At 32.2% G+C, this 8,752-nt stretch overlaps 1 pseudogene; it reads left to right on the top strand.

Annotated features, from left to right (window-relative positions):
* Positions 1-6,074: 6,074 nt before the first annotated feature.
* LOC120176945 lies at positions 6,075-7,926 on the top strand (annotated as a pseudogene).
* The last annotated feature ends 826 nt before the right edge of the window (positions 7,927-8,752 follow it).

Raw genomic sequence — 8,752 nt, 5'->3', positions numbered from 1 at the left:
GGATTCAGCATGTTTTGGGTTAAGGTTTAATAGCAATATTAGTCCTTGTTGTTTTGTAACATTGCACGCGTGTTTTCAAGGTTTGGGGGTTAATGTCAGTAGAAATCCCTTCCTTTTATAATGTCATATGTATTGGTCACTTATTAAAGGAAAAATAACATGTTTAGTCCCTGTTTCTTTGTGTTCTCATACCCGTGTTTTTTTATATTTCTAGGGAAAACCACATTTTCGATCCCTCAATCTTTTCTATGGGTTGTAATCTGGTCACTTTAATGAAATTTCATCATTCCATTTTGAGCTCTTATTTTATTTTGGTTGTAATTTCATCCTTATTTGCTCTTAAATATTTTTGTGTTTATATTTCGGCCTAGATCATTATACTTTAGTTTGTTTATTATTTATGCGGTACATGTTTATATTAATTTATTTTAGTCACTGTGTTATGTATTATACATTTCTTGTAAATATTTGACATTGATCCTGATGTTTTTAAATGTTTCATTCTAATCACTGACCATGTGATATATTATTTTCATTAATGTTCCAAACTGGTCATGAAATTTATTTTTCTTTCGTTTTAATTACTGTATATTATGAATGCATTTTGGTTTAACTATTTATTTTGCCCTTTTTGATTTCTGTTTTATCTATTTTAATCCCTAAGTTTATGTTTTAGCTATTTCAATCCTTTAAATTCTTGTTTATATTATTTTGGGTCTTTTGAAATTTTATTTTTGCTATTTTGGTCCTTGTAATTAAATATTTACTTTTTTATCATTTTATTTAGTGATCGTATTATTCATTTGTATTTATGTTAATCCTTCATGTATGTACATATTTTTATGTTATGTATTTATTTATATCATATGTAAATAAATATGTTTAACTTTATTTGTTGTGTATGTTTTATTCCGTATATTTTATTTATATTTATTTCCATTTCTTTAACTATTAATGTTATTCGAATAGTTTTAAGAACGCGAATTTGTAGAATGGGTGTGGAAAGTATCACTTGATCGAGATGGTACAATCCAATACGACATTCGAACAAATACGAACTTTAAATAAATTAATTTTAGTTTACTAATTAATTTATTTTAATGATGCAATGGGTGTTTTTTATTATTCACAATTTATTTCATTTTATGCGAATGCAAATTGTCAATCTTCATTCATATTCAATTCATATTTTTTAAATCAATGAGAACGAAATATTCTTTAACAATGAAAAATAGTTGAAATAGTTTTCCCAACGGATGATTGTTAATTTCAAAAAAATTTATCAAGTTAAAGGATTTTCTTCAATTAATTAATTTTAAAGAAATTAATCATATTTCAATAAATGGATAGTAATTTAACTTTATATTTGATTTGTAATTTCCAATATTACGACAATGTGTAAGCGATACAATACCAGTTTTTGAGCGCTGTGGGGTGCTAATACTTCCCCGCGCGTAACCGACTCCTGAACCCGTTTTCATACGATTTCTGGTAAACGCATTCCATTTTTGTCTTAAAAATGATTTTTACTTAAAATTATTTTAAAAGACGTTTTTAGGTATTCGACCTACCTAATCCAAAGGTCGATGGCGACTCTATTCAATTTAATTCAAATTAATCCAAAATCGCCCAATTTTCTAAATTAAAGTTATAATCATTTTTTAAAATAATATTTTAATTGTTTTATCTAATAAATGGTTATGACACGTTTTCCTTCTCTTTTACTGTCCCTCCCACGATATTTTCTTCTATAGTCTCCATCCCTTGAGGGTCAAGAGCTAATTCTTCACCCATTTCCTGTGCCACAATCTCCGTAGACTCACCCGAGGATACGCTTGATTAATTTTGAAAAGAAACTATTTCTTTTCTCTTTTCTGCTACTCTAGATCTACCATATACTATTTCTTGGCCTCTCTTAGCGTTTCTGAGTTATCAGTGAGACCTTTTTCTACCACTCTAATCCCGTATCTCATCCTTCCTACCACTACATGCACCACCTCGTCAATACTAGATTCATGAGTGGTCGACACCAACACCATTACTTTTCGCAATCTATAACGTGGTTTCAGTTCTCTCCAAAAGCTTCAGTTTTACCCCAAATTTCTGCTATTATTGTTGAAGTAATACTATTCCAGCAATGTAGAGGCACCCCGGATATCTCCAACCAAGTTGATCGCTCCTTTATCTTGACTTCTTCTGACCAAGGACTAACCACCGTGAAAATTTCTTTAAGATATGACCATTGAAGATCCTCGTACTCAATGGTTAACAGAAAGATTTTGCCACTCAACCTTTGCACCTTTATCTCCCCCAGTCCCCATTCATGAAGTCTTCCTTCAATATTGCCAACACTGGTTACTGTTGCCGATTCTCCTATCAGGCGTCTTCTTGCGTTCCATAAATCTACATCTTCAACATGACTTTCTATGCTCTTTCTTTTAACCTCCAGCTGGCTATTAGTGCCTTCCTCCCTTGTTGTTGTCTTCAATGATACCTCCTCCTTTGGTCTCCAAACCAGCTTCCTAGGCTGAGTTTTTGACATCATCGACTTGTTTACTATCTTTGCCAACTGTACCAGTATTTTGTTGCCATATTCATTCAACCCATTCAATTTCTCTGTCATTCTCATCGCCTCATTCTGACTTCCCGTTCTGACAAAAGCAAATCTGGTACCTCCTGTTTTTCTTCCTTGCTATGCAAACGCTCTTGATCTCACCTTGCCTCCCAAAAATCTGCCATAATCCCTTCCAATGTAGTTTCAATGGAAGATTGTCGATAAATAACTATATCCTCTGCTCCGGCATTTCTCTTGTTTATGCTTTGGTTTACTACAACCCCGAATTAAATCTATTTAAAATCAACCTAAAAATATCTCGGACATAATTGACTTAAACCGGACCTGATCCAAGTCGAACCAATTAAATTAGTATGACATAATCTATTTCCAGTTTGACTTAGACCTGATATGGTCCAACCTGAAACATGAACAATTATCTATGTTTACATCGCTACATATAATAATAACTATACAATAGGCCACCAGATTACTTTTTTATTGTCAAGCAATCAAAGGTATGCATTCGTTAGGTTTAATTTGAAACATTTCAAATCAAATCAATTTTACAAACATAGAAACTAACAATAATCAAAATGAGTGATAACTGAACTAGTTGAACTAAACTTAATCAATTCATTTTGATTTATTATTTCGGTTTCTCACTAATACTGGGCTAACCATTTTGCGTACAATTTATTAGATTTGAGTTCGTTCAAAAAAAATATAAATTACTTTTACTATAAATTAGAACTTATATATTAAAAAGGATAACAACAGAGAAGAAGATCAGAAATAAAAAGAAGTGAATACGAGGAAATATAGAACGTACTTTTATTTTTTTCATCCATAAATCAAATGTTTATAATATAAAAGTAGTAATAGAAGATAATGATAAATATTTAATAATAATAAGTAAATAAATAAGAGATTAAGTTTTGATAATCGATATAGTTTATTCTTGTTTAATTTTGTAGATATCTATAACAATATATTATTTATAACACTCTCTTTTGAGTATTCATGATTAACTTAGGTGTCTCGTTAAAAGTCTTGTTATAAAAATTTCAATGCGACAAAAGCCTAATGAATATGCTAAAATTGTGGTGTCAAAAAAAAAATCATTTACCAAATAAATACAGTGGAGCAAAATCTTGGTTAAAAGGGGAAAGTAGCACACCATGTCTTTTACTCCACTCGATGTAACACCACTTAATATCTCTACACCTAGTTGCTCTATGTCTCGGAGTTGCTCAAGGAAAAACAAACTAATATAAGGTTAAAAAAAGCATAACCGAATATTTGACAGAAAAAAAGTTTAATAAAATTAGTTTAGCGCGACTAGAAATATTAACTTATATGTAATATATATTAAGTTGTAATTATTTTAAAATAATTGATGTGATCTCAATCAGTCTTAACTTTCGTCTTGATCTGATTAAATCATTGAAGTTCACCAAGGTTGATTCAAAGGGAGTTCTACCTTACTTCATTCTATACCTGCTCATTTATGCACTATATTTTATCATATGTTTGTATTTACCTCTTGGGATATGCTTATCATATGATATCTTTCATTGCATGAATTTGCATGAGTTTTATTAGTTGCATGACATTCATTGCATTTGATAAGTGTGTTGTTCATTTAATCATGCATTGCATTTAAAGTGTCTAGTTCATTTAGGGAAGTAGTTTATTTATGCATATTGAGATCATTTAGTAAGCTACTTCATTCATGCATCTAGTTCATTGAATAAAGTTAGTTCATTAATTAAACTAGTTTATTCATCAAACTAGTTCATTTATTAAACTAACTCTTAATTGTTTCATGCATGTTTTCAATTAAAGATTGAATAAAGTTCACCTTTATGTCTAGGTGCATGAGAGAAGTTGAACGGTTTCAACAGATGCAAGAATACCAGTCATAATGTCTTTTAATTATGGATGTGATACAAACGATTTTGGGTCCAGAAATCAATTGGACATTATTCCTCTATCTTTTATATTTCCAACACCTTTTGAATCACCTCAATCTGATATCGGGAACTTGAGATATGATCAATTTACTGAAGACAATGCAGGCTAGAATTTTCATTACGGGAATTTTATACAAGGATGATTTGGATGAGTTTGAGCCAAGGAAGAGTCATTTCATCTTCTACCAAGAGACAAGCAATTTATGGCCATATTAATTTGTTGAACTATGTTTCGATATAACAATTTAAGGCAAAATGGTTTTTGGACTTGAATTGAATTTACAAAATGTATTTGGACTTAATTGAATTTATTCAAAATTTACAAAAATAATTCAAAGTTCTTTTAATTTAAAATTGAGCACAAAAATGTTTTTATGAATAGTAATTTACTATTTGAACAGTAAATTACTATTTGAACAATAAATCACTGTTTGAACAGTAACCCGAGGCTCAAAAATTCCAGTATGTAAAAGGGGAACCGATTCCCCCCAAGGGGGTACCGATTCCCTCATTGTTCATCAGCCCAACGGTCATAATATTTGAATATTATGAAGGGGTATCGATTCCCTATGAATGGGTACCGATTCCCCCCATTCTGGCAGCCTATTTTGCAGAAAAATCATTCCCAAACGGCTCCAAAACATCCCCAACGACTAGATATGACTTCAAACACATTCCAAGCTATAAATACAAGCTAAGGACACTTGAAGAAGAAAGAGAACAACTATCCAAGTAATCAAACACAAGAGAAGAGTTTTTCATTCTTATTTCATCTTTCTCTTGTAAATATTTTGTTCTTGTGAGCTTAATTCTTGTAAACACCTACCTTAGAGAGGTTTTATTGTTTACATCTTTTATCCTTTTGTAAAGGGGAAAGGTTCTAGCTTAGCCCGTGTAAAAGCTAGGGAAAGGTTCTAGTTTAGCCCGGAAAAACTAGGGAGTTGTAAGGTTATCTCTTTGTCCTCAAAAGAAAGAAAAAATTAGTGAATTTGTTGGAAAATCCTTGGTGAGGAGCTAAGGTAGTGGACGTAGACTTTGATTGAGAAAGTTGAACCACTATAAATCGCTTTGCAATTCTCTATCTTTCAATCTCCTTACTCCCTAAACACAAAACCATTCCGACCCCTCTTTGCAAATCGTTCCGGTTGTCGTTTCGAGCTTCCGAAAATCCCAACATAATTCACACTACAAGAAAATATACCTTTAATGACACACGAACGATGACACATGCTAATTTATGACTTGCAAAAAATGTGTGTCATAAAAAATGTCATGTTTCTTAAAATCTGAAGGATTTATAACTTACAATAATGTGTGTCATATTTAATAGTCATAATCCAAAAAAATTGCAAAAACACGGAGTACACTTTTAATTGTGTGTCATCTGTAAAAGTCGTCTTTTAATTTCCCCCATTATTTTCTTCACGTACGCATGCTTTCCCGCTTCTAGTATCATCAGTTCACACTAAACCTAGCTTTAAATGCTTTCAAAAACTTTGGAAACACATTTTTAGGGTTATGCTTTCTTTCCTTCTTTTCCCACTATGTCGATGAACCCTCGAGGCGGTGAACCCTTTCCCGATGCCAAAACCAACCATTTTAGATCCTCCGACTATCCTGAAGATGACAAGTCTACTCTTCATACCGGCGATGGCGCCAGTCCCGGGTAAATATATTCCCCTTTCTTCTGTTTGTTTCTTGAGAAAATTTGGGGGTGCCGAGGAAAATCCTGAAATTATCGATTACCCATTGCTTAATTATACGTGAAAAACGTTAATTGAATCATTATTTGTATACACATATGTATATGTTCTTTTAGATTTACTCTGTTTCCTGAGAGAATTATAGAAAAAGTAATGAGAAAATTTGAGTCTTTTTCCTTTACCTTTTAGTTAATGACTTTGAAATTATTCGCAAATTAAAGTGAAATGGTAATACCCATTTTTTATTTTCATTTTTTGTTATAAGTTTGGAATTTATGTCATTTTAAACTAAAAGGGAAAGAGGAAGAATTAGGGTTCTTCTTTTTAATTTTCCTTTAGACTTATGTAGGATTATATTGATATGTTTAGAGGTATCTGTTTCTTTGAAAGGCCCCTTTTATCATGAATACTTTGAAAGTGATTTGTGATATATATTCGATATTTGGAAATTTGCTGCAAAATTTTTGTAGGAGGTTTAGCGAGAGTGACAAGTTCTGGTTAGTTTTTTAGCTTGTTTGTTGGACATTTTTATTAATCTCCTTGAATATGATTATAGAACGAATTACTTTCCCTGTAATCTGTTCCGATTTGGTTATTTTACATATTTTCTGTAGCACAATTTCTTTAGCATTTTGGTAAATATGGTGAAATTACGGATTCTGTAATAATGAAGGACCAGAAAATAGGACAGCCTCGTGGATTCGCGTTTGTGACTTATGCAGAACCTTCTGTGGTTGATAAAGTCATTGAGGACACTCATGTTATTAATGGGAAGCAAGTAAGACTCCACTTTAGTCTCAATGTTTTGTTTCCTTACCATAGTCTGATGTATGCTGCTTCGCTTTTGACTTGAATTACTGCTCTTTGGCTCGGTTTTTGTTCTTTTAGGTAGAGATTAAGAGAACAATACCAAAAGAAGCTTCTGGAAATAAAGATTTCAAGACTAGGAAGATTTTTGTAGGTGGAATTCCTTCAACTGTATCCGAATGTGATACCAGTATCTTTATTTCTTTAATGCATATAATATTGAAGCTTCACACCATTTGTCCAGAATGTCTTGATTCATCGTAGATATTTCTCAAAAATGTTAATCTATTTGGTGCAAATTGACAGATAAGTTCAAGGACTACTTTACACAATATGGAGAAGTCAGAGAACAAAAAATCATGGGGGATCATGCCACCAATCGTCCTCGTGGTTTTGGGTTCATCACTTTTGAAACGGAGCAAGAGGTTGATGATCTCTTGGAGAAGGGAAACAATATTGACTTTGCCGGAGCTCATGTATAAATATTGCCCGTTGAATTGATGTTTCATGAAATACCTTATCGTCTTTATGGGCTATCATCTTTTTTCACTTTTAGATGTTACCAAATGATGATATTTCCATGAACGCATACCATTTTGCTTTGACGATATTTTACTTTCAGACCTTAATTATATTAGTTGTAGTTCTTTTAACCCTAGTAGAAAATGAGTAAGGTGAATTTAACAAATCCATTTTGTTAAGTTAAATTTTAGAAACAATAAAATGAGTCTCATGATGTGTCCCTTTGCTGGTAGGTGGAGATAAAAAGGGCAGAGCCGAAGAAACCGAACCCGCCCCCACCTCTATATAAGTGACATAATGATTCTAAGACTGCATATGGTGGCAGGTTCGGAGATGGCTATGTTAGATATGGAGGTGGTGGATTTGGTAGTGGTTGTTACAATAGTTCAAGTGGTGTTTATGGGGGATGAGATGGTGGTTATGGTTACTTACAATAAAAAGGGTGTTCCGATTGGCGTTGAAGCAACGAAACTTGCTTCCTTTGAGGGCATGGTAGCAAGATCAATGGTGCCTATCACTTATACCACTTAGCGAGATGTTGAACAGGAAAAAAATAAGACTTATGGAAATACATTTTTGTAAGTCTAACATCTGATTTTAACTTCTAATTATCTTTTTTTTGTTAAAAATAATATTTATTAATTAATGCTTTATGTTTCAGATGAATTTTGAACTTGATCCAAGGAGTCGGAAGAACGCCCTTCAATCCATTAAGACAAAGTGGAAGAACTTTAAGCATCATCTATATAAGAAATTCATTGAGAAGTTTAAGAATGACCCTAATGCAAATCTGCTCAACCCTCCATATATGTATCCTTATTTGAAGAAAGATGACTGGAAGGTTTTTGTATCACAAAGACTTTCAAAGAAGTGGGAGGTTAGTTAAACTTTTCGTGTCTATATTTGTTATATATATTAGTTTTAGAAACCAGTCTTGACTGTTTTAATGTTTCTAATGCAGGAAAAGGACATCATAGATACAATCATCGGTTGAGTAGAAAAGGACATGTTGGACTAACTCTTGAGATTGTATGTAGTAAATTAATTGAATAGTTTAGATATGCATTTGTTTATGTTAATTCATTGTTGTTATTATTTTTAATTTAGATGCAAGAAACGGGAAAGGAGGAAGACGAGATTGATTGAACATTGTTGTGGAAAAAGGTAAGGCAAATGAAAAAAGGAGGCTA

Source organism: Hibiscus syriacus, unplaced genomic scaffold (assembly GCF_006381635.1).
Source record: "Hibiscus syriacus cultivar Baekdansim isolate YM2019G1 unplaced genomic scaffold, ASM638163v2 tig00112261_pilon, whole genome shotgun sequence".
NCBI classification, from domain to species: Eukaryota; Viridiplantae; Streptophyta; class Magnoliopsida; order Malvales; family Malvaceae; genus Hibiscus; species Hibiscus syriacus.
This window is presented reverse-complemented; position numbering and strand designations above follow the sequence as displayed.